This window comes from Balaenoptera physalus (assembly GCF_965194825.1).
Source record: "Balaenoptera physalus genome assembly, chromosome: 3".
NCBI classification, from domain to species: domain Eukaryota; kingdom Metazoa; phylum Chordata; class Mammalia; order Artiodactyla; family Balaenopteridae; genus Balaenoptera; species Balaenoptera physalus.
The window spans coordinates 120172713-120198320 of record NC_138890.1 but is presented as its reverse complement, the minus strand read 5'-3'; the positions used below and the strand labels follow the sequence as shown (position 1 = coordinate 120198320).

Genomic DNA, 25608 nt, shown 5'->3' with positions numbered 1-25608 from the left:
TGTATGTTTGTTTATCTTTTCACCAATTGAAAGATATTTTCCACCTAGGTTTCGGTGATCATGAGTAAAGCCACTCTAAAAATTAATGTACAGGGGCTTCCCTGGTGGCACAGTGGTTGAGAATCTGCCTGCCAATGCAGGGGACATGGGTTCGAGCCCTGGTCTGGGAAGATCCCACGTGCCACGGAGCAACTAGGCCCATGAGCCACAATTACTGAGCCTGCGTGTCTGGAGCCTGTGCTCCGCAACAAGAGAGGCCACGATAGTGAGAGGCCCGTGCACCGCGATGAAGAGTGGCCCCTGCTTGCCGCAACTAGAGAAAGCCCTCGCACAGAAACAAAGACCCAACACAGCCATAAATAAATAAATAAATAATAAAATAAAAAAAATAAATAATGTACAGGTTTTAGGGACTTCCCTGGTGGTCCAGTGGCTAAGACTGTGCACTCCCAATGCAGAGGGCCCGGGTTTGATCTCTGGTCAGGGAACTAGATCCTGCATGCCGCAACTAAAGATCCCACATTCTGCAACTAAAGATCCCACATGCTGCAACTAAAAAGATCCCGCATGCCACAACGAAGATCCCGCATGCAGCAGCGAAGATCCCGTGTGCCACAACTAAGATCCAGTGCAGCCAAATAAATAAATTTTTTTTTTCAATTAATGTACAGGTTTTGGCCTGGACATAAATTTTCATTTCACTTTGGTAAGTACCTGTGACTGAGGCCGCTGCATCATATGGTAAGTGTATGTTGAACTTTACTCAAAACCGCCAAACTGTTTTCCAAAGTGGCTATGCCATTTTGCATTCGCACCAGCAATGGATGAGAGTTTCTGTTACTCTACATCCTTGCCAGCACTTGGCATTGTCAGTTACAGTTTCTTTTGAAACACATAACAATCTTGTTCTTTAGAAAATGAAGCTGAGGGGCTTCCCTGGTGGCACAGTGGTTAAGAATCCGCCTACCAATCCAGGGGACACAGGTTCAAGCCCTGGTCCGGGAAGATCCCACATGCTGCAGAGCAACTAAGCCCCGTGCGCCACAACTACTGAGCCTGCAAACCACAGCTACTGAGCCTGCACCCCACAACTACTGAAGCCCGCGTGCCTAGAGTCCGTGCTCCACAACAAGAGAAGCCACCACAATGAGAAGCCCGCGCACCACAACGAAGAGTAGCCCCTGCTCACCGCAACTAGAGAAAGCCCATGCGCAGTAACGAAGACCCAATGCAGCCATAAATAAATAAATAAATAAATAAATTTATTTTAAAAAAAAAAAGAAAATGAAGCTGAGCCAGTAAGGATGTGTGAATTTTTCTGTTGACTAAATAGTTGGGCCAGAATTTGAACTCAGAACCCCAGACAGTCCTAGACTAGGTTTAGCTCAGTGTTTTAACTTGCTCAAATCCCACCTCCTTCTACACAGCTCTGTGGTAATCAAATAGCACAATAAGAAAAAAAATAACCCAATTGAAAATGGATGTAGGATTTGAATAAGCATTTCTTCAAAGAAGGTATATGAATGACCAATAAGCACATGGAAAGATGTTCAACATTGTTAGTCATCAGAGAAATGCAAATCAAAACTATAACGAGATATTACTTCACATCTACCAGGATGGCTATAATCAAAAAACAGAAAATAACAAGTGTTGGTGAGGATGCAAAGAAATTGCAACCCTCATACACTGCTGGTGGGAATGTAAAATGGTACAGTCACTTTGGAAACAGTACGGAAGTTCTTCAAAATATTAAACATAGAGTTATCATATGCCTCAAAAATTCTCACTTCTAGGTACCCAAGAGAATTGAAAACATATCTTCATATGAAAACTTGTACACAAATGTTCATGGCAGCACTATTTATATTAGCCAAAAAGTGGAAACAGTGCAAATATCCATCAATTAATGAATGGTAAACAAAATGTGTTATACCCACATGATGGAATATTGTTCCACCATGAAAAGGAATGAAGTTCTGATACATGCTACTACATAGATGAACCTTGAGAAAATTATGCAAAGTGAAATAAGCCAGACACAAAAGGCCATATACTGCATGATTCCACTTATATGAAACATTCAGAATAGGCAAATCCACAGAGACAGAAAGTAGATTAGTGGTTGCAAGGGGCTGGGGGAAGACGGAATGGAGAGTGACTGCTAATGGCTATGAGGTTTCCTTTGGGGGTATTAAAAATGTTCTGGAATTATACAGAGATGACGATTATTCAACTTTATGAATACACTAAAAACCACTGAACTGCATCTTTCAAAGAGTGAACTTTGTGATATGTAAATTTACCTCAATAAAGCAGTTATGAAAGGAAAAAAGTAGGTGTATATGTGTAAATGTTCTGACTTGGGGAAAAGTGTGGGGAGAGGAAGGTATGATGGGGCAAGAACCAAACCTGGGGATGAAGACACAACTTCACCCTTACTGCTCTATGACTTTGTAAAAATCCACTTACTCTTTTGATTCTTGGTTTATTCATTTGAAAAATAGGGAAAATACCCCCCACAAAGTGATTTTATATGGGTCAGAGACGATCTTATAACCTATAAATTGCTGTTTAAATGTTAGCTCTAACCCTAAAGTCTTGAATTTTTCTCTGAAATGGTAATTCTCTTTCCATAAAATTTGAGCTCAAGAGTGTCCTTTGCAGATTCTGGTCCTTCCCCTGGCCCTCAGTACTATACAGAGTGTTCAGCATAGTGACTTAGACTTACTTAACAATTGAGCAGCAGTGTGGGCCTAGGACTATAAACATAAATAAGATTTACTTGTGTCTTCAGGAAGGTCAGTCAAGTGGGGTGGGAGTAGGAGACAGATATCCAAATTTCTAAGTATAATGCATGTGCATGTAATTACAGTGAGATGAGCAGGTGATCATGTGTACACATCCACCCTTTTCAACAAGTGTCTCCTGGAGAAGAAAGATGAAGATTTGTTGGTTGGGAATTTGTGTCTCCCACCATTGGATCCTGCATGCTTCCAATAGGAGGACAGGGTTGAACATGGTTCAAAAAGATTTCTAAAGATTTATGATGTTGGCTATTTAAGGAAATGAAAATATCACTAACAGAACAGTATGGAGGTTCCTTAAAAAACTAAAAATAGAATTACCATATGACCCAGCAATCCCACTACTGGGCATATACCCAGAGAAAACCATAATTCAAAAAGAGTCATGTACCACAATGTTCATTGCAGCACCATTTACAATAGCCAGGTCATGGAAGCAACCTAAGTGTCCATCAACAGAGGAATGGATAAAGAAGATGTGGTACATATATACAATGGAATATTACTCAGCCATGAAAAGGAATGAAACTGGGTCATTTACACAGACGTGGATGGACCTAGAGACTGTCATACAGAGTGAAGTAAGTCAGAAAGAGAAAAACAAATATCGTATATTAACGCATATATGTGGAATCTAGAAAAATGGTACAGATGAACCGGTTTGCAGGGCAGGTGTGGAGACACGGATGTAGAGCACAAGCGTATGGACACCAAGGGGGGACAGCAGGGTGGGGGGGGATGAATTGGGAGATAGGGATTAACATAATACACTGATATGTATAGAATAGATAACTGATAAGAACCTACTGTATAAATAAATAAATAAAATTCAAAAAAAAATTATTTTCCAATGGAAATTCTATTCCTGAAACACTCACCAAAATAATAATAGAAAGGATCTTCACCAACCTGATTAAGGCATCCACGAATAACCTACAGATAACATAACTGTTATTGTTGAAACTCTTCCATTTTGATGGATTTGCAGTTTCCCTTTGTAGTATTTATCCTTGTTTGATAAACTCAGCTTTATTGAGGTGAAATTTACATACAATAAAATTCACCCATTTTATGCATACATTTCAAAGTATTTTTTAAAATATGGTCACATAGCCATCACTACAATCATGATATAGACATCCCCTCTGCCTCTATGCAGAAAATCCTGTCTTCACATCCACCACCTGCTCCAGTCTCTGGAAAGCACTAATATTCAGTCACTATGGATTTTCCTTTTCTAGAATTTCATATAAATGGAATTCTACCACACACATTATTTTGTGCCTGGCTTATTTTACTTATTATAATGCTTTTCACATTCACCCAAAATTTTGTGTGCATCTGTGGGTAGCTATTTTTTAATGCTAAGCTGTATTCCACTTTATGGGTGAATCACATTTGTTTATCCATTCACCAGTTGAGGTTTGGGTAGTTTCCAGTTTGGAGCTATTATGAATAAAGCTGTAATTATTATTTGTGTAAGTCTCGGTATGGACATATATTTTATTTCTTTGAGAGAAATACCTAGAAAGGGGTATTGCTAAGTCACATAGTTGAAGTGTGTGTTTAACTTAAAAAGAAAAAAAAGTCAAATTTCCAAAAGGCCTGTTGCATTTTTATTCCTACAAGAAGTGTATGAGTCCCAGTTGTTATACCTCCTAGCCAACCCTTGCATTTTATTATCTGCTGAGGTTTTAATCTGCATTTTCTAAATAACTAATGATGAGCATCTTTTGTGCCTAGTTGTCATCTGTATATCTTCTTTAGTTAAGTGTTTGTTAGAATATTTTGACTATTAGGTTATTTGTTCTCTTATTGAGTGATTTAAAATCTTTTTATAATGTGAACACAGGTCTTTTACTAGATACGTGTTTTGTAAATCTATTCTCCTAGTGTGTGGCTTATCTTTTCATTTATTTGAGAGTGCTTTTAAAGAGCTTTTTTTTTTCCTTTTTAAATTTTGAAGAAGTCTACAAAAATTATCAATGTTTTCTTCTATGGTTTGTGGTTTTTGTGTAAGAAATATTTGTCTAACCAAAGGCTTCAAAAAAATTAGATAACTGCTTTGTTTACAAATTAGATATCATATTAAAATAACGATTGTGTAAAAACAATATATCACTAACATATGATTGCTAATAGAATGGGAACTTGAAAAATATCATATTTCTGCAATGAGGGGCCATTCTTAGCTCACCCTCTTTCCTGGTAAACTTTTGATTATTTTGTCTTTAAAATCCTAATAAAAACATTGTGTAATTCCCTCCAACACCATGTTCAAAGCAAAGCAACAGTGAGAGGATCAGCCCATGAATTTTCTAAGTTATTTATAGGGTTAAAGCCCCACAAGGGATGCATTAGATGCACCCACTTCTATTAGATCATATGTTGTTCATAATGGGTTCCTGGAAATCCAGTTGTCTTTTCCTAGGACCCCAGGATGTTATGACCAAAAATATATATTTCAAAACCTCTCCACCTCCAAAGCCCTGCTCAAAAGAAGTTTTGCTGCAGCTTTTAGTTGTTAATATTGAAATATTTCCATTGATGATTATTTGGCGTAGCAAGTTTCAAAACCTTGGTATTTGGAATAGCTTGCTAATGTTTTCTTAAATTACATCCTCTTGTGGGTCCATAAAATCCCAAAGTTATTACAAATAAATAAATGGAGTTTCTCTTCATGATGTAAACCAGCTTTCAATGAAGTCATTGAGGGGAAGTTTGGTTTGGATGGAAGAAGCACCTACCCGGGGCAAGTGCTGCTTTCCACTCACTGGGGGCTGGAGACGCGGTCAGCAGCTGCTCTCAGGCAACTGAATGGAGCAAACCCCCGCTGCTTCATTTCTTGTTTTAACTTCCAGTGGGAAACTCAATATTTTAAAATGCTCCTTTTTCCTCAAGTCCTCTGCATGTGGTGAGCAGGGCCTCGGAGGCAGGTGAAGAGAGAAGCTGTGTTGGTGCTCATTGACCACATCCTTACCCCGTCTCAGACTGAACTAGAGGTCCCGGGGCAATCCTACAGCACGCTGGCACCCCCAGTGCTGGAGAGCCTTGCCCTAAGTCCCAAGGTTGCAGCCTTCCCCAGGCACAATGGGAAATACTTAATTCAGGGTGAAAGAAAGGGGGGCTGCAGAGGCTGGATCCTTGGAGAGCAGCAGGCCCTGCAGGCCTTGTCGTGCATGTACTTCTGGGGCACATCCTGGGAGGGAGCAGTTCTCGTGGACCCACCTCATGAGAGCAGCCTCCTGGATAACTGCAGCCATCCCACCCTTCACTGTGGCATGGCTCCAGGGTACATACAAGGCAGAGTGTGACCCACAATTGGTGTGGAAGTAATTACTACTCACGTACACAGTTTGGGTCTCCCAGCCCTCCTTGGATGGACAACTTCCTTTTCTGCTTCTGCTTTCCCCTGTGTTCAGAGTCATAGAGAAATATACTTTTAAAATAATAATACAAGAGGGTTCCAGTTTAAGATGGTGACATAGGAAGATCCTGAACTCACCTCCTCCCACAGACACACTGAATCTACAGATACATATGGAACAATTTCCTCTGAAAAAAACTTAAAAACTGGTGGAGCCACCCTTTCACATTGGGCAAATGAGAGGGAAACCACATCAAAGTGGGTAGAAAAGGCTAAGACACAGTCTCTCCTAAACCTCACACCTGGTGTGGCATCCCAAAATCTGGAGGGAACTTAAAACCCAGAGCTTCTCCCTGAGGAGCAAAGGGTTTGTACCCCACATTGGGCACCCCAGGTTTTAAGACCAGCACCTGAGATACGAGCTCCCAGAACATCTGGCTTTGAAAACCAACGGGGCTCATGGCCTTGGGACTCACGGGGCTGTGGCGAACTGAAGAACATCTCTTAAGCGGCTCATGTGCAGACTTACCTGGCTCAGGGCCTATTGCAGAAGCAGCCCTACGAAAAGCACCCAGACTTTATGTGAGACACTCATTTCCTAATTTTAAAGTGTTGGTCTGAGGGGCAGGGATCTGTTGGAATACTCTCCTGGGATGGAGGCTGGGTGCCATCTTTCTGCTCTCCCTCTGATTTGCTAAAGCCAGCAGGCGCCATCTTTTTTTTTTTTTTTTCCTCTTTCTTCCTTTCTCTCCTTATTTTTCCCTTTATTTTTCTTCTCTTTCTTTTCTTTTTTCCCCACTTTTTTCAGGTAGTGCCATCTTTGTACTCCCCCTCTGCCTTGTTCCAACCAGTGGGCACCATCTTTGCACTTTCTCTGCCACACTCGAGTGCCAGCATCTCCTAGAGGGGAGCTTCCACACACATCGGGGGCCCCCGTTTCTACATCTGGTGATCTGGTTTTGTGGCTGCCACCCAGAGGATGCCTCTTAATCACCTGGCTCTGGAGGCCAGAGGGGCTTGAGTTCCTCGGTCCCATGGGCTTCTAACAATTGGAGAGACATCTCTCGTAGGCTACCGCTCCTAGGGCACTGCATAGACAGCGCACTGAAGCACAGCCCCGTCTTTCTGAGAAAGAGGTCTATTTGCTTGTCCAGGAGCTTTGACCTGAGGGACAGGCTTCAGGTCTGGCACACTCCTAGGGGCCCACAGAAGGGCTCTCCGGGAACAGAGACTGGTGAATGCAACCTTTGCAATCTCCCTCCACCTCACTCCAGCTTGCTGGTATCTTACAGAAAGGAACTTACACTTTTTCTGGTTGCCGTGATCTTTGCAGCTGCTGCTAGGCTCTGCTGGACAGCGAGGCTTATGCTCCCAGGTCCTACAGAACTGTAACCAGAAAGAGAGTTCTTAAACGGCTACCATCCCAGGACACAGAAGGAGGCAACAGACCCAGGAGCGCAACCTTTCTCAAAAGAGGCCAATTAGCTCATCATCATGGCCGCACCCCGAGAGGCAGGCTTCTAATTAAACATACATCTACGGGCTGACTGTAATCCTTTCCTGAGACCTCAGAGAGCAGGCACTATCTTCACGCTCTCCCTCTGCCATGCTCCAGAGTGCCAGCATCTCTCAGAGGGGAGCTCTTACATGTGTTTGGTTTCTATGTCTGGTGCCCTGGTTTTTGCAGTTGCCGCCCAGGGGTCACCCCTTGATTGCCTGACTCTGGAGGCCAGGGCGCTTACTAGGTCCTGTAACAATCAGAGAGACAGTCCTTGGCAGGCGACTACCTCCAGGGCAATGCACAGACAGCACACTGAAATACACCCACAGCTTTTCCATGAAAGAGGTCTACCTGTTGCTCCTGGAGCATCAGGCTGAGGGGCAGGCTTCAGGTGTGGCACACATCCAGAGGATGTGGAGGTGTTCTCAGGGAACGTAAGTTGGGCAATGCCATCTTTGCTCTCTCCTCCTGCCTCACTACAACTCACACTCTTCTGGAGCCCTAATTTTTGTGACTGCTGCCCAAGGGACACCTCTAGATCACCCGGCTCTGGGGGCCAACAGGGCTTAAGTTTGTAGTCCCACAGGACTGTATATATTTGCATTCTTTAAAAGCCGTTGCCTGAGGGTCTGGCTTCCAATCAGCCTGAATCTAGGTGCTAAATGAGATACTCCCTTTTGGGACAGTGACTGGTCTTGGCAAACCCTCAACAACTGGGAGCTATTAAAAATAAAATAGGCTGTTTGGATGATCACAAAGGTTTGAGAGACAACCAAAAGCCAGGGCAAAGTTGAACAGTAAGTTTTATCTCTTACAGAAGGCCAGTCCTTCAAGATTGGGAGAAGTGGCTGTTTCATCTAATACAAAGAAACAAACACAAAGAGTCAAGCAAAATGAAGAAACAGAGAAATATGTTCCAAACAAAAAAGATAAAGCCTCAGGGGAAAAAAAAAACCCTTAATGAAACAAAGATAAGTAATTTTCCTGATAAAGAGTTCAAAGTAATGGTCATAAAGATGCTCACCTCACTTGGGAGAAGAATGGATGAACACAGTGAGAACTTCAACAAAGAGACAGAAAATACAAGAAAGTTCCAAACAGAAGTCATGACATTGAAGAATACAATAACTAAACTGAAAAATACACTACAGGGGTTCAATAGTAGATGATGAAGCAGAGGAAAAGATCACTGAACTCAAAGATAGGGCAGGGGAACTCACCCAATCAGACCAGCAAAAAGAAAAATAGAATTTTAGAAAAGGAAGACAGTTTTAGGGACTTATAGGGCAACATCAAGCAGACTAACATTTGCATTATAGGAGTCCCAGAAGGAGAAGAGAAAAAAAAAAAAAAAAAGGCAGAAAACTTATTTGAAGAAATAATGGCTGAAAACTTCCCTAACCTGGGGAAAGAAACAAACATCCAGATCCAGGAATCCCAGAGAGTTATGAATAAGGTGAACCCAAAGAGACCCACACCAAGATACATTATAACTAAAATGTTAAAAGTTAAAGACAAGGAGAGAATATTAAAAGTACCAAAAGAAAAACCATTTGTGACATACAAAGGAATCCTCATAAGATGATCAGCAGAAAGTTTTCAGAGCAGAAGGGAATGGCACAGTATATTGAAAGTGCTGAAAGAAAAAACTTTTCCAACCAAGAATTCTCTACCCAGCAAAGTTATCATTCAGAATTGAAGGAGGAATAAAAAATTTTCCAAACAAACAAAAGCTAAAGGAGTTCATTACTTTAAATGTAAATAGATTAAATTCTTCAATCAAAAAAACATAGAGTAGCTGACTGGATGAAAAAACAAGATCCATCTATATGCTACCTATAAGAGACTCATTTCAGATGTAAGGACATACACAGACTGAAAGTGAAAGGACAGAAAAAGATATTCCTTGCAAACTGAAAGCAAAAGAAAGCTGGGGTAACTATATTTGTAATGGACAAAATGGACTTTAAAGCAAAGACTATAAAGAAGGACATTACAAACTGATAAAGAAGTCAATTCAATAGGAACATACAACATTTGTAAATATTTATGCACACAATGTAGGAGCACCTAAACATACAAAGCAAATACTAACAGATCTAATGAAAGAAATAGACAGCAGTACAATAACAGTAGGGGAATTTAATACCCCACTTACATCAATGGATAGATCATCCAGACAGAAAATCAATGAAGAAACATTAGTTTTCAATGATACATTAGACCAAATGGACTTAACAAATATATACAAAACATTTCATCCAAAAGCAATAGAATACACATGCTTCTCAAGTGCACATGGGACATTCTCTAGGATTGATCATATGTTAGACCACAAAACAAGTCTTAACAAAGTTAAGACTGAAATCAAATCAAAATCTTTTCTGACCACAATAAAACTAGAAATCAACTAAAAGAAAAAAACTGGAAAATCCACAAATGCATGGAGACTACAAGACATGCTACTGAACAACCAATGGGTCAAAGAAGAAATCTAAAGTGAAATAAAAAAATATCTTGAGAGAGGAACCAAGATGGTGGAGTAGAAGGACGTGCTCTCATTCCCTCTTGTGAAAACACCAGAATCACAACTAGCTGCTGGACAATCGTTGATAGGAAGACACTGGAACTCACCGAAAAAGATACCCCACATCGAAAGACAAAGGAGAAGCCACAACAAGACGGTAGAAGGGGCGCAATCAGAGTAAAATCAAATCCCATAACTGGTGGGTGGGTGACTCACAGACTGGCGAACACTTATACCACAGAAGTCCACCCACTGGAGTGAAGGTTCTGAGCCCCACGTCAGGCATCCCAACCTGGGGGTCCGGCAACGGGAGGAGGAATTCATAGAGAATCAGACTTTGCAGCCCAGTGGGAATTGATTGCAGGACTTTGACAGGACCGGGGGAAACAGAGACCCCACTCTTGAAGGGCGCACACAAAATAGTGTGCGCATCAGGACCCAGGGGAAGGAACAGTGACCCCGGGGGAGACTGAAACAGACCTACCTGCTAGTGTTGGAAGGCATCCTGCAGAGGCAGGGGGGTGGCTCTGTTTCACCGTGGGGACAAGGACATTGGCAGCAGAAGTTCTGGGAAGTACTCCTTGGCGTGAGCCCTCCCAGAGTCTGTCATTAGCCCCACCAAAGAGCCCAGGTAGGCTCCAGTTTTGGTTTGCCTCAAGCAAAACAACTAACAGGGAGGGAACCCAGCCCCACCCATCAACAGTCAAGTGGATTAAAGTTTTACTGAGCTCTGACCACCACGGCAACAGTCAGCTCTACCCACCACCAGAGCCTCCCATCAAGCCTCTTAGATAGCCTCAACCACCAGAGGGCAGACAGCAGGAGCAAGAAAAACTATAATCCTGCAGCCTGTGGAACAAAAACCACATTCACAGAAAGATAGACAAGATGAAAAGGCAGAGAGCTACATACCAGATGAAGGAACAAGATAAAACCCCAGAAAAACAACTAAATGAAGTGGAGATAGGCAACCTTCCAGAAAAAGAATTCAGAATAATGATAGTGAAGATGATCCAGGACCTCGGAAAAAGAATGGAGGCAAAGATTGAGAAGATGCAAGAAATGTTTAACAAAGACCTAGAAGAATTAAAAAACAAACGAACAGAGATGAACAATACAATAACTGAAATGAAAACTACACTAGAAGGAATCGATAGCAGAATAACTGAGGCAGAAGAACGGATAAGTGACCTGGAAGACAGAATGGTGGAATTCACTGCTGCGGAACAGAATAAAGAAAAAAGAATGAAAAGAAATGAAGACAGCCTCAGAGACCTCTGGGACAACATTAAATGCAACAACATTCGCATTATAGGGGTCGCAGAAGGAGAAGAGAGAGAGAAAGGACTCAAGAAAATATTTGAAGAGATTATAATCGAAAACTTCCCTAACATAGGAAAGGAAATAGCCACCCAAGTCCAGGAAGCGCAGCGAGTCCCATACAGGATAAACCCAAGGAGAAACACGCCGAGACACATAGTAATCAAACTGGCAAAAATTAAAGACAAAGAAAAATTATTGAAAGCAGCAAGGGAAAAACGACAAATAACATACAAGGGAACTCCCATAAGGTTAACAGCTGGTTTCTCAGCAGAAACTCTGCAAGCCAGAAGGGAGTGGCATGATATACTTAAAGTGATGAAAGGGAAGAACCTACAACCAAGATTAATCTACCCGGCAAGGATATCATTCAGATTTGATCGAGAAATCAAAAGCTTTACAGACAAGCAAAAGCTAAGAGAATTCAGCACCACCAAACCAGCTCTACAACAAATGCTAAAGGAACTTCTCTAAGCGGGAAACACAAGAGAAGAAAAGGACCTACAAAAACAAACCCAAAACAATTAAGAAAATGGTCATAGGAACATACATATCGCTAATTACCTTAAACGTGAATGGATTAAATGCTCCAACCAAAAAACACAGGCTTGCTAAATGGATATAAAGACAAGACCCATATATACGCTGTCTACAAGAGACCCACTTCAGACCTAGGGACACATACAGACTGAAAGTGAGGGGATGGAAAAAGATATTCCATGCAAATGGAAATCAAAAGAAAGCTGGAGTAGCTATACTCATATCAGATAAAATAGACTTTAAAATAAAGAATGTTACAAGAGACAAGGAAGGACACTACATAATGATCAAGGGATCAATCCAAGAAGAAGATATAACAATTATAAATATATATGCACCCAACATAGGAGCACCTCAATGCATAAGGCAACTGCTAACAGCTATAAAAGAGGAAATCGACAGTAACACAATAATAGTGGGGGACTTTAACACTTCACTTACACCAATGGACAGATCATCCAAAATGAAAATAAATAAGGAAACAGAAGCTTTAAATGACACAATAGACCAGATAGATTTAATTGACATTTATAGGACATTCCATCCAAAAACAGCAGATTACACTTTCTTCTCAAGTGCACATGGAACATTCTCCAAGATAGATCACATCTTGGGTCCCAAATCAAGCCTCAGTAAATTTAAGAAAATTGAAATCATATCAAGCATCTTTTCTGACCACAACGCTATGAGATTAGAAATGAATTACAGGGAAAAAAACGTAAAAAACACAAACACATGGAGGCTAAACAACACACTACTTAATAACCAAGAGATCACTGAAGAAATCAAAGAGGAAATTAAAAAATACCTAGAGACAAATGACAATGAAAACACGACGATCCAAAACCTATGGGATGCAGCAAAAGCAGTTCTAAGAGGGAAGTTTATAGCTATACAAGCCTACCTCAAGAAACAAGAAAAGTCTCAAATAAACAATCTAACCTACACCTAAAGGAACTACAGAAAGAAGAACAAACAAAACCCAAAGTTAGCAGAAGGAAAGAAATCATAAAGATCAGAGCGGAAATAAATGAAATAGAAACAAAGAAAACAACAGCAAAGATCAATAAAATTAAAAGCTGGTTCTTTGAGAAGATAAGTAAAACTGATAAGCCATTAGCCAGACTCATCAAGAAAAAGAGGGAGAGGACTCAAATCAATAAAATTAGAAATGAAAAAGGAGAAGTAAAAACAGACACCACAGAAATACAAAACATCCTAAGAGACTACTACAAGCAACTCTATGCCAATAAAATGGACAACCTGGAAGAAATGGACAAATTCTTAGAAAGGTATAACCTTCCAAGACTGAACCAGGAAGAAACAGAAAATATGAACAGACCAATCACAAGTAATGAAATTGAAACTGTGATTAAAAATCTTCCAACAAACAGAAGTCCAGGACTAGATTGCTTCACAGGTGAATTCTATCAAACATTTAGAGAAGAGCTAACACCCATCCTTCTCAAATTCTTCCAAAAAATTGCAGAGGAAGAAACACTCCCAAACTCATTCTATGAGGTCACCATCACCCTGATACCAAAACCAGACAAAGATACTACAAAAAAAGAAAATTACAGACCAATATCACTGATGAATATAGATGCAAAAATCCTCAACAAAATACTGGCAAACAGAATCCAACAACACATTAAAAAGATCATACACCACGATCAAGTGGGATTTATCCCAGGGATGCAAGGATTCTTCAATATATGCAAATCAATCAATGTGATACACCATATTAACAAATTGAAGAATAAAAACCATATGATCATCTCAATAGATGCAGAAAAAGCTTTTGACAAAATTCAACACCCATTTATGATAAAAACTCTCCAGAATGTGGGCATAGAGGGAACCTACCTCAACATAATAAAGGCCATATACGACAAACCCACAGCAAACATCATTCTCAATGGTGAAAAACTGAAAGCATTTCCTCTAAGATCAGGAACAAGACAAGAATGTCCACTCTCGCCACTATTATTCAACATAGTTTTGGAAGTCCTAGCCACGGCAATCAGAGAAGAAAAAGAAATAAAAGGAATACAAATTGGAAAAGAAGAAGTAAAACTGTCACTGTTTGCAGATGACATGATACTATACATAGAGAATCCTAAAAATGCCACCAGAAAAGTACTAGAGCTAATCAATGAATTTGGTAAAGTTGCAGGATACAAAATTAATGCACAGAAATCTCTTGCATTCCTATACACCAGTGATGAAAAATCTGAAAGAGAAATTATGGAAACACTCCCATTTACCATTGTAACAAAAAGAATAAAATATCTAGGAATAAACCTACCTAGGGAGACAAAAGACCTGTATGCAGAAAACTATAAGACACTGATGAAAGAAATTAAAGATGATACCAACAGGTGGAGAGATATACCATGTTCTTGGATTGGAAGAATCAATATTGTGAAAATGACTATACTACCCAAAGCAATCTACAGATTCAATGCAATCCCTATCAAATTATCAATGGCATTTTTTACAGAACTAGAACAAATCATCTTAAAATTTGTATGGAGACACAAAAGACTCCAAATAGCCAAAGCAGTCTTGAGGGAAAAAAACGGAGCTGGAGGAATCAGACTCCCTGACTTCAGACTATACTACAAAGTAATCAAGACAATATGGTACTGGCACAAAAACAGAAACATAGATCAATGGAACAAGATAGAAAGCCCAGAGATAAACCCACGCACATATGGTCAACTAATCTATGACAAAGGAGGCAAAGATATACAATGGAGAAAAGACAGTCTCTTCAATAAGTGGTGCTGGGAAAACTGGACAACTACATGTAAAAGAATGAAATTAGAACACTCCCTAACACCATACACAAAAATAAACTCAAAATGGATTCGAGACCTGAATGTAAGACCGGACACTATAAAACTCTTAGAGGGAAACATAGGAAGAACACTCTTTGACATAAATCACAGCAAGATCTTTTTTGATCTACCTCCTAGAGTAATGGAAATAAAAACAAAAATAAACAAATGGAACCTAATGAAACTTCAAAGCTTTTGCACAGTAAAGGAAACCATGAACAAGACGAAAAGACAACCCTCAGAATGGGAGAAAATATCTGCAAACGAATCAACGGACAAAGGATTAATCTCCAAAATATATAAACAGCTCATTCAGCTCAATATTAAAGAAACAAACAACCCAATCCAAAAATGGGCAGAAGACCTAAATAGACATTTCTCCAAAGAAGACATAGAGATGGCCAGGAAGCACATGAAAAGCTGCTCAACATCACTAATTATTAGAGAAATGCAAATCAAAACTACAATGAGGTATCACCTCACACCAGTTAGAATGGGCATCATCAGAAAATCTACAAACAACCAATGCTGGAGAGGGTGTGGAGAAAAGGGAACCCTCTTGCATTGTTGGTGGGAATGTAAATTGATACAGCCACTATGGAGAACAGTATGGAGGTTCCTTAAAAAACTAAAAATAGATTTACCATATGATCCAGCAATCCCACTACTGGGCGTATACCCAGAGAAAACCATAATTCAAAAAGACACATGCACTCCAATGTTCATTGCAGCACTATTTACAATAGCCAGGACATGGAAGCAACCTAAATGCCCATCGACAGACGAATGGATAAAGAAGATGTGGTACATATATACAATGGAATATTACTCAGCCATAAAAAGGAACAAAATTGAGTCATTTGTTGAGACGTGGATGGATCTAGAGACTGTCATACAGAGTGAAGTAAGTCAAAAAGAGAAAAACAAATATCATATATTAACCCATGTATGTGGAAACTAGAAAAATGGTACAGATGAACTGGTTTGCAGGGCAGAAGTTGAGACACAGATGTAGAGAACAGACATATGGACACCAAGGGGGGAAAACTGCGGTGGGGTGGGGATGGTGGTGTGCTGAATTGGGCGATTGGGATTGACATGTATACACTGATGTGTATAAAATTGATGACTAATAAGAACCTGCAGTATAAAAAAACAAACAAACAAAACAACTAATACTAAACTTTCTTTGGGTTATTTGTATGGTAATATGTTAATATAAATGTTTCAGACATGTGAAATTTCTAAAAATCTTATATGTTCTGGTATAATGTTATAACTCATAATTCTAGTTATTACTTTAAAATGTATATCTCAGAAATAACTAAATTTCCTTGTCAATTGCACTATTATGAACTTTCAAAAAAAAATATCTTGAGACAAGTGAAAATGGGAATACAACATACCAAAATTTATGGAATGCAGCAAAAGCAGTTCTAAGAGGGAAGTACATAGTGATAAATGCTTACCTCAAGAAATAAGAAAAACCTCAAATAAACAACTTAACTTTACACCACAAGGATCTAGAAAAGAAAAAATGAACCCCAAAGCTAAAAGAAGGAAGGAAATAACAAAGATCAGAGAAGAAATAAATGAAAAAGAGACTAACAAGACAATAGAAGAGATCAATGAAACCAAGAGCTTGTTTTAAAAAATCAATAAAACAGACAATATTTTGGCTAGACTAACCAAGAAAAAAAGAGAAGGTATTCAAATAAATAAAATCATAAATGAAAGAGAAGACCTTACAACTGATATCACAGAAATACAATGGATCATAAGGGACTACTACAAATGATTATACACCAACAAACTGGACAGCCTAGAAGAAATGGGTAAATTCCTAGAAACACACGACCTTCCAAGACTGAATCATGAAGAAATAGAAAATCTGAACAGACTGACTGCTAGTAAGGACACAGAATCAGTAATTTTAAAACACCCCATAAACAAAAGTCTAGGACCAGATGGCTTCACTAGTGAATTCTACCAAACATTTAAAGAAGAAGTAATACCAATTCTTCTTAAACTCTTCCAAAAAGTAGAAGAAAAGGAAACACTTCCAAACTCATTTTACAAGGCCAGCATTACCCAGATACCAAAACCAGACAATGATACCACAAAAAAGAAAATTACAGGCTGATGAACAAAGATGCAAAAATCCTCAACAAAATATAAGCAAACCTAATTCAATGATACATTAAAAGGATCATACACCGTAATCAAGTGGGATTTATTCCAGGGATGTAAGGATGCTTCAACATCCACAAATCAATCAATGTGATACACCACATTAACAAAATGAAGGATAAAAGTCATTGATCATCTCAATAGATGCAGAAAAAGCATCTGACAAAATTCAGCATCCATTCATGATAAAAACTCTCAATAAAGTGTGTATGGAAGGAACATACCCTAACATAATAAAGGCTATCTATGACAAACCCACAGCCAACATCATACTGAATGGTGAAAAACTAAAATCTATCTCTCTAAGATCAGGAATAAGAAAAGGATGCCCACTCTTGACACTTTTATTCAACATAGTACTGAAAGTCTAGCCAGAGCAAATATAGAAGAGAAATAAAAGGCACCCAAATTGGAAAGGAAGAAGTAAAACTGTCACTATTTGTGGAAGACATGATTTTATATAAACAAAACCCTAAAGTCTCCACTAAAAAAACTATTAGAAATAATAAATACAGGGTCAGGATACAAAATCAATATACAGAAATCTGTTGCATTTCTATACACTAATAATTAACTAGGCTAAAGAGAAATTAGGAAAACTATCTCATTTTCAATTGCATCAAAAAGAATAAGATATTTAGGAATAAATTTAACCAGGAGGTAAAAGACCTATATGCTGAAAACTATAAGGCCATGACAAAAGAAACTGAAGAAGATACAAGTAAATGAAAAATACTCATGGATCGGAAGAATTAAAATTGTTAAAATGCCCATACTACCCAAAGCAATCTACAGATTCAATGCAATACCTATCAAAATTTCAATGGCATTTTTCACAGAAATAGAACAAGCAATTCTAAAATTTGTATGGAACCACAAAAGACCCCAAATAGCTAAAGCAATCTTGAGAAAAAAGAACATAGCTGGAGGAGTCATGCTCCCTGATTTCAAACTATATTACAAACCTATAGTAATCAAAACAGTATGGTACTGTCATAAAAAACAAACACATAGATCAATGGAACAGAATAGAGAGCCCAGAAATAAACCCATACACATATGGTCAATGAATTTATGACAAAGGAACCAAGAATATACAATGGGGAAGGCAGTCTCTTCAATAGATGGTGCTGGGAAAACAGGACAGTCACATGCAAAAGAACAAAACTGGATCACTATCTTACACCATACACAAAAATTAACTCAAAATGGACTAAAGATTTGAATGCAAGATCTGAAATCATAAAACTTGCAGTAAAAAACATAAGTGGTAAGCTCCTTGACATCATTCTTGGCACTGATTTTTGGATTTGACACCAAACGCAAAGGCAACAAAAGCAAAATTAAATAAGTGGGACTACATCCAACTACAAAGCTTCTATACAGCAAAGGAAGCTATCAACAAAATGAAAAGGCAACCTACCAAATGGGAGAAAATATTTGCAAATCATATATCTGATAAGGTGTTAATATCCAAAATATATAAAAAACTCATACAACTTAACAGGAAAAAAAACAATCCATTCGAAAAACGGGCAGAGGATCTGAATAGAAATTTACCAAAGAAGACATACAGATGGCCAACAGACACATGAAAAAGTGTTCAACATCACTAATCATCAAAGAAATGCAAATCAAAACCACAATGAGACATCACCTCACACCTGTCAGGATGGCTATCCTCAAAAAGTCTAGAAATAACAAGTGTTGGCAAAGATGTGGAGGAAAGCAAACCCTCCTACACTGTTGGTGGGGATGTAAGTTGGTGCAGCCACTATGGAAAATAGTATGGAGGTTCCTCAAAAAAATTAAAAATAGAACTACCATATGATCTAGTAATTCCACTTCTGGGTATTTATCTGAAGAAAACAAAAACACTAACTCAAAAAGATATATGAACCCCCATATTCATTGCAGCATTATTTATAATAGCCAAGATATGGAAACAACCTAAGTGTCCATTGATGGATGAATGGATAAAGAAAATGTGGTGTGTGTATATGTATATATATATATACAGTGGAATATTATTCAGCCACAAAAAAAGAAGGAAATCATGCCATTTGTAACAAACATAGATGGACCTTGAAGGCATTATGTTAAGTGAAATAAGTCAGAGAAACACAAACAGCATATAATCTTACTTATATGTGGAACCTAAAAAAATAATAATAAAGTAAAAGCCAAGCTCACAGATACAGAGAGCAGACTGGTGGTTGTCAGAGGTGGTCAGGGACATTGGGGGTGAGGGGGGTGGGCAAAATCGGTGAAGGGAGTCAAAAGGTAAAAAATTCCACTTATAAAATGAATAAGTCATGAGGATGTAATATACAGCATGGTGACTATAGTTAATAATACTACACTGCATATTTAAAAGTTATCAAAGATAGTAAATCTTAAAAGTTCTCACCACAAGAAAAAAAAGTCTATAACTATGCATGGTGATGAATGTTAACTAGACTTATTGTGGTGATCCTTAACAATAAACAGAAATATCAAATTGTTATGTTGTACACTTGAAACTAATATTTTGTCAATTATATCTCAATTAAAAAATAAGGACAATAATTCAGGAGTGTTGTCTAGGATTCAGAGCATGACTTGGAACCATTTTGAGGGCACTGCTACTGATTTTTAGGTAACGTGGGTAGATTGTTGAGCTGCGTCATTCTTTTCCTAATTCATATGATAGGAACTGGCATTTTATCAAACTGTGAAATAGCTCCCAGACTCAGGGTCTTGCTTTTAGATTGCTTTTTTTTTTTTTTTTTGTGGACAACATCCATGTATTTATTGTATAACTTTTTATTTTTGTATTGTTTTATTGGAGTATAATTGCTTTACAATGTTGTATTAGCTTCTGCTGTACAATGAAGTGAATCAGCTATATGTATACCTATATCCCCTCCCTCTTGGACCTCCCTCCCACCCCCACCCCATCCCACCCATCTAGGTCATCACAGAGCACCCAGCTGGGCTCCCTGTGCTATACAGCAGGTTCCCACTAGCTATCTATTTTACACATGGTAGTGTATTTGTGTCAAACCTAATCTCCCAGTTCGTCCCACCCCCCACCCCATGTCCACATGTCCGTTCTCTATGTCTACGTCTCTATTCCTGCCCTGCATATAGGTTCATCTGTACCAGTTTTCTAGATCCCACATATATGCGTTAATACTTAGATTTGCATCTGTAGCTAAATAGAAATTAACCTGAGAGCTAGAGAGCTTAAGGCTATCAACTGACTTCAGAGTCAAAGCCTGGTTGCAAGAGAGGTATCTGCTATTGAGTTAGTTCATGCCCAAGATAGAGGGAGAGAACTGAGGATTCCGAATTCACCAGTGCCCCTATTTTCCCAACAGAAATGCACCTACTTGTGCTCAGTAGAGACTGAGAAGCAACTCAGTGTACTGGTTAGAAATATTGGCCCTGAAGTCAGAGAGACCTGCACTCAAATTCCTGCTCTGCCAATTTAGCACCATTATCTTGGGGACCTCACCATTTTGAGCCCCAGTTTGCATATCTCTCAGATAGGGATCAATACTACTTACTGCATATTGGTAGGTGAAATTAGATGGCATGTTTAAAACAACTGGCACATGATAGGCCCTCAGTAACCAATCACTAAGACTTCTTCACTTTGGAGTTCAGTTTTTGCCACCCCCCTGGGAACTGTGGCCTCATGTAATAACATGCATTTCTTTCCCTCCTCTAGAAGGTCAGACCCATGAGGATGAGGCAGAGGTTTTTATTTCTTTTATTTACAACCATTTCCTCATTGCCTAGAACAATGCTTGCAATCTATGTGTTCAATAAATAAATAAATAACCTCATTCATTCATTTGATATTCATGTAACAAATATTGATTAAATTTCTACTTTATGCCAGGCAACCTCAAAATAATACGTTCCTTGGGAGACCATGAGAAACCATCTGTTCAGAGATGCGAGGCTCAGGCAAAACAGCTAAAGGTTGTTTTCAGGGGTTGCCCAAATGGAAGAAAACTCCATTTCACATGACAAATTTTCTGCCCCTGGAAAGTCTGCAGAATGACCAAAGGAGAGATTAAACTGATCTTGAACTTCATGGGCTTGTGACCCACTGGTAAATTTATTGGCATTTTTGGTTTTTAGAACATTTCTGTCTTGGCCTTATCAGGTCTGGGAGTTGAAAGACTTCTCTCTCTAATTTTCCTTAGTACATGACTCTTGCTTTTTTCCTCAGTTTTTTGTTTTTTTTTTTAACTTTCCTCCTCTTTCTGACAAGAACATCATTGGGTCCCAAACTCCACAGGTTGAGCCACAGGGAGAGTTGGGACTTAGTGGGGTGGGGACACACCTGCAGAGTTCCCTGTGTTTCCTGATGACCCACCCCTCTGCAGGCCTCCCCTCTCCCCATAACTCTCAGTCTCACCCCTACATCTGCCTGATGTGGCTAATCCCATGATGCCCACATCCATGCTGACTTTCTGGGTATTTACCCATCACCACCAGAATCCCAAGATCCCAAACCATCCCTCTCACTAGGACTCACCCCCACAGAGTTTGGTATATCCCCCAATCTGACCAACTCCCTACCTTCCCAACCCCAGACACCTACACTGGCTGCCCTCTGGAATGTACAGCCAATCATCTCAGAATCCCTACTGACCGTGGACAACCTCAGCACCATCATCACTAAGACCAAGCCCTCCACCTGGGCCCCATCGGCCCCATCTCCTCTCCCTACTCAAGGACAGCATACCTGCATTTGCCCTGCCTTGCCTGCCTCATCTGTGTTTCCATATCAGCATCCAAACGTACTGTTAACTTCCCCCATCTTAAAGAAAACAAAACAAAAACAAAACTCAGAGACCAATCCAGGCACAGCCCATTTCTTTACTCTACTTTACAGCAAAACTCCTCAAAAGAGTTGTGTATTCCTGCTGCCTCTAATTCCTTTTCTCCCATTCACTTTCTTTAAATTTTTTAAACTTTTTATTATGAAAAATTTCAATCATATTTAAACATTCAGAATATTACAATGAACCCCATAATCATATCACCCAGATTTAATAATTATAGGTGAGGGCCTTCCCTGGTGGTCCAGTGGTTAAGACTCTGAGCTTCCAATGCAGGGGGTGCAGGTTCAATTCCTGGTCGGGAACTAACATCCCACATGCTGCGTGGCACGGCCAAAAAAAAAAAATTATAGGTGAGATACTTATTTGCTTTGTCCTTGCTGAAGTATTTTAAAGCAAGTCCCAAATAACATGACATTTCTCTCTTAAATACTTCAGAATGCATCTGTAAAAACTAAAAATTTTTCTTACATAACTTTAATATTATGTAAGAATAATGATGTAACAATATTGTAATATGTATTATGTAACAATAATTCCACCTTTTCTCTCTTAAAACCACCTCACTCCACTCAGCTTTGTACACTTGTCCCCACTATTCCACACAAACTTTTCTTGCCTAAATCACTCCTGACCAATATATATTGCTAAGGAATTGGCTATTTCTCATTGGTTGGGTGACCAACCATCCCAGTCGGCTTCGGACTCTGCCAAAGCTGGGAGAGTTCTGAACAGAATAGGGCAGTCGGTCACCCTATTTCTCAGTTCTTATTTTTCTCAACTTTTCAGGAGCAATTGACAGGGGTGATTACTCTTTTCTTCTTGAACAATATTCTCTTGTCTTCTGGGACACCACTCTCACTTGGTTCTCCACCTCCTTCTCTAGCCACTTCACAGTTACTTTCGCTGATTCTACTCATCTGCCTGACCTCTGAATCTTGGCATGTTCCAGGGTTCTCCATCCTCAGTCCTCATCTTTCCTCACACTCAAGTCTTTAAATACCATGTACACATTGATGACATGCAGGTTTCTATCTCCAGCCCATAACCTCTCACCTGAATACCAGACTGCTATTCCAGCTAACTCCTTGGCATCTTCCCTTGGAAGTCTTAAAGTCATCTCAAACTTACTAGTCCAAAACCAAACTCTTAATCTCTCCCCTAAAACCTGCTCTTCTCATAGCTCTCCTTATAACAGTAAATGGCAACTTCATTGCTCTATCTGCTCAGAGCAAAAACCTTGCGGTCATGTTTGAGTCCTCCTTCGTCACTCACATACAATCCACCAGCAAATCCTGGTGAATCTTCTTTCAAAATTATTAATAATCCAACTACTTCTTACTAGCTCCACTGGCATTCTTTGCTCAAATTATTGCAATACCCTCTTAACTGGTGTCCACCCCAATCCACCATGCTAAAATGCTGTGATTTCTACACCCTCATATTAAAGCTTGAGAAATGGTAAGAATCATGTATTAACAGAGACTTGAAAGTATTTTTCCTGTGATGAATCTACACCAGATGAATATATGAAGTCACAGGCATAACACTGATTCTATTTTAATGTTTGATTTTTACAAAGAATCCATCCTAGGCTGGATCTAGAGACTTATAATTAAAAAATCAAGTTGTCTAGGATTGTGAAATACTCCTTCTACTTTTATCCATTTCTTAAGCTATACTATACATGAAACAAATAATTTAGTCACTGCTACTTCAATCCTGTTCATACTGACACAGACTTTTAAGTATTTTCAGAATGTTTTATACACTTATATTAAAATGCATGATTCCTAAATTAAGAAGCCCAAGAATATGAGAGAAACCTGCATATTTGGACTCTGTTCAGTGTGCCCATTCCTTGAAGCCAAATTTTCTCGAGGTGGGGCTGTATCACCATAACAACTAATCTTATGTTTTAGTTCTTCATTACTAATAGTGCTTCTCAAAAACTTATTTTTAAGTTGCCCAAGCAAAACATTAATCTTTAGCATTGCATCATGGTCTTTATTTTAGAAGCCATTCTTAAAAAAGAAGCAATCCTAATTCTTTTAGAAGAATTCCTTAAAAACTAATAAGACAACTGTTTCACTGCCATGACAAAAATATGTTTCTAATTATCTTTTCCCAGAAGCTTTCCAGCAAACACAACCATTATTATTCATAATTCTCAATGATCAATAAAATATTGGCCAAGCACTTTATTACTACGATTACATGCAAAGAGGCATGGAGAATGTTATCTGTGGTTTATCCACCAAGAATCCTAATGGAATACCTACTGTAACCGCAAAACCATGCTGAATACTACAGAGGCAAACAGACTTCCCTCTCTGAAAGCCTTGCTGACTTGCTCTGCAAGAATAAAGAGCTGAGTCAATTCTCTGAGAAACCAGTGGGGAAAGAGCTGCTCCTTGAGGAAGGCATCCTCCCTGGAGTGAGGCGGAGGCGTTTCTGGGAGAGGGAGCACCGCCTGGTCTCTTCTTCCCGGCACTGAGAAGACTGTGCCTTGGCGAGCACACTTCCATTCTCTCCAATTCGCTGAAGTCACAACGTGTCTCTGGACGCAGTTCTTCCAGCTCCCATTCATATAATTGTTGCTAAATCTCCCAAGGCTGTTGTGATATTTCAGATCTCTTCCACAATGTCAAAAGACTTCCACCAATTCCTAATTGCCTGCTGAACTTTACCCCGTGTTTGCTCAACCATATCCTTAAGGGGGCATGAGTTGCTGTAAAACTTACAATGTGATCCAGCATGATCCTCGCCTTTGTTTCTCTGGAGCAGGTCCAGCACCATCATAGTAGACCTTTTTCAGCCATCAACATTTAACACTTCTTTGCCAGAACGAAATGTAGATGGCAGGAGAGGCCACAGCAAAGTAAACAGCCCACTTAACAATACTGCCTAACACACTCTACCCAGGATCACCCAGCAGGACCCTCACGGGCTGACTGTATGTGCGAGACGGTGGGCTGCTGCTCCTCGGGTGCCACACTGTTGTCACTGGCTAACAGCATATGTGAATGGGAAATATATAAATATTTTATATTTTATATATATATATATATATATAAACTGTGAACGCTAATGGAGTACGTAGAGGTCCTATGTGCATTGTAAGTGCCATACCTCTCAGTACCTGAAGTGCTAATCACCTATTAAATGTTTTGATAGGAAAAAATGGCTGAAGACCCTCACAAAGGAGGTTTATTCAGCTCACTTTTACTTAATTTGATTCAGATTCACCGGATAAACGTTCCATTTGTCTATGTATAAATACTAGCTGACTTTGTCTCCACTGATGTAGTCAAGGCTGCACAACCAGTTGAGCAGGAGAGCTAGTAACAGTTTTGGATACTCCTTTAGCTCATACTCATATATCACCTTTGCCAGAATGCCCATAAAATTAAGGTCTCATTGTAAACACTTCCCTACAGATGCCTGGACACCCTCATTCACAGAGAGGCTACCTTCATTTGTTTCAAGTGATTTTCTGTACTTCAAATGAAAGAAACAATGGTTGGTTTTGGTCCAATTAGCATCTGCTCCCATTTCCTAATTAGCACTCTGATATCTTTTGGGGGGAATTACCTCTTCCCCCATGTGTAGTTTTTTTTTTTTTTTTTTTTTTTTTTTTTTAATGATCTTAACTTTTTTTTTTTTTTTTTT

General features: G+C 39.2%; 1 long non-coding RNA gene across 3 annotated transcripts in view; it reads right to left on the bottom strand.

The window, feature by feature from the left end:
• Positions 1 to 25608, bottom strand: part of LOC309658600 — an 81686-nt gene that overhangs the window by 33744 nt on the left and 22334 nt on the right. For 2 of the 3 annotated variants that reach the window (XR_014262300.1, XR_014262302.1), the window contains exons 2-3: positions 7479 to 7560; positions 6155 to 6219 (exon numbers count right to left, since the gene is read on the bottom strand). This is a non-coding gene — a long non-coding RNA (uncharacterized lncRNA). Of the gene's footprint in view, positions 1 to 6154; positions 7561 to 25608 lie in introns of all 3 variants that reach the window. The other variant, XR_014262301.1, reaches the window with a different exon arrangement.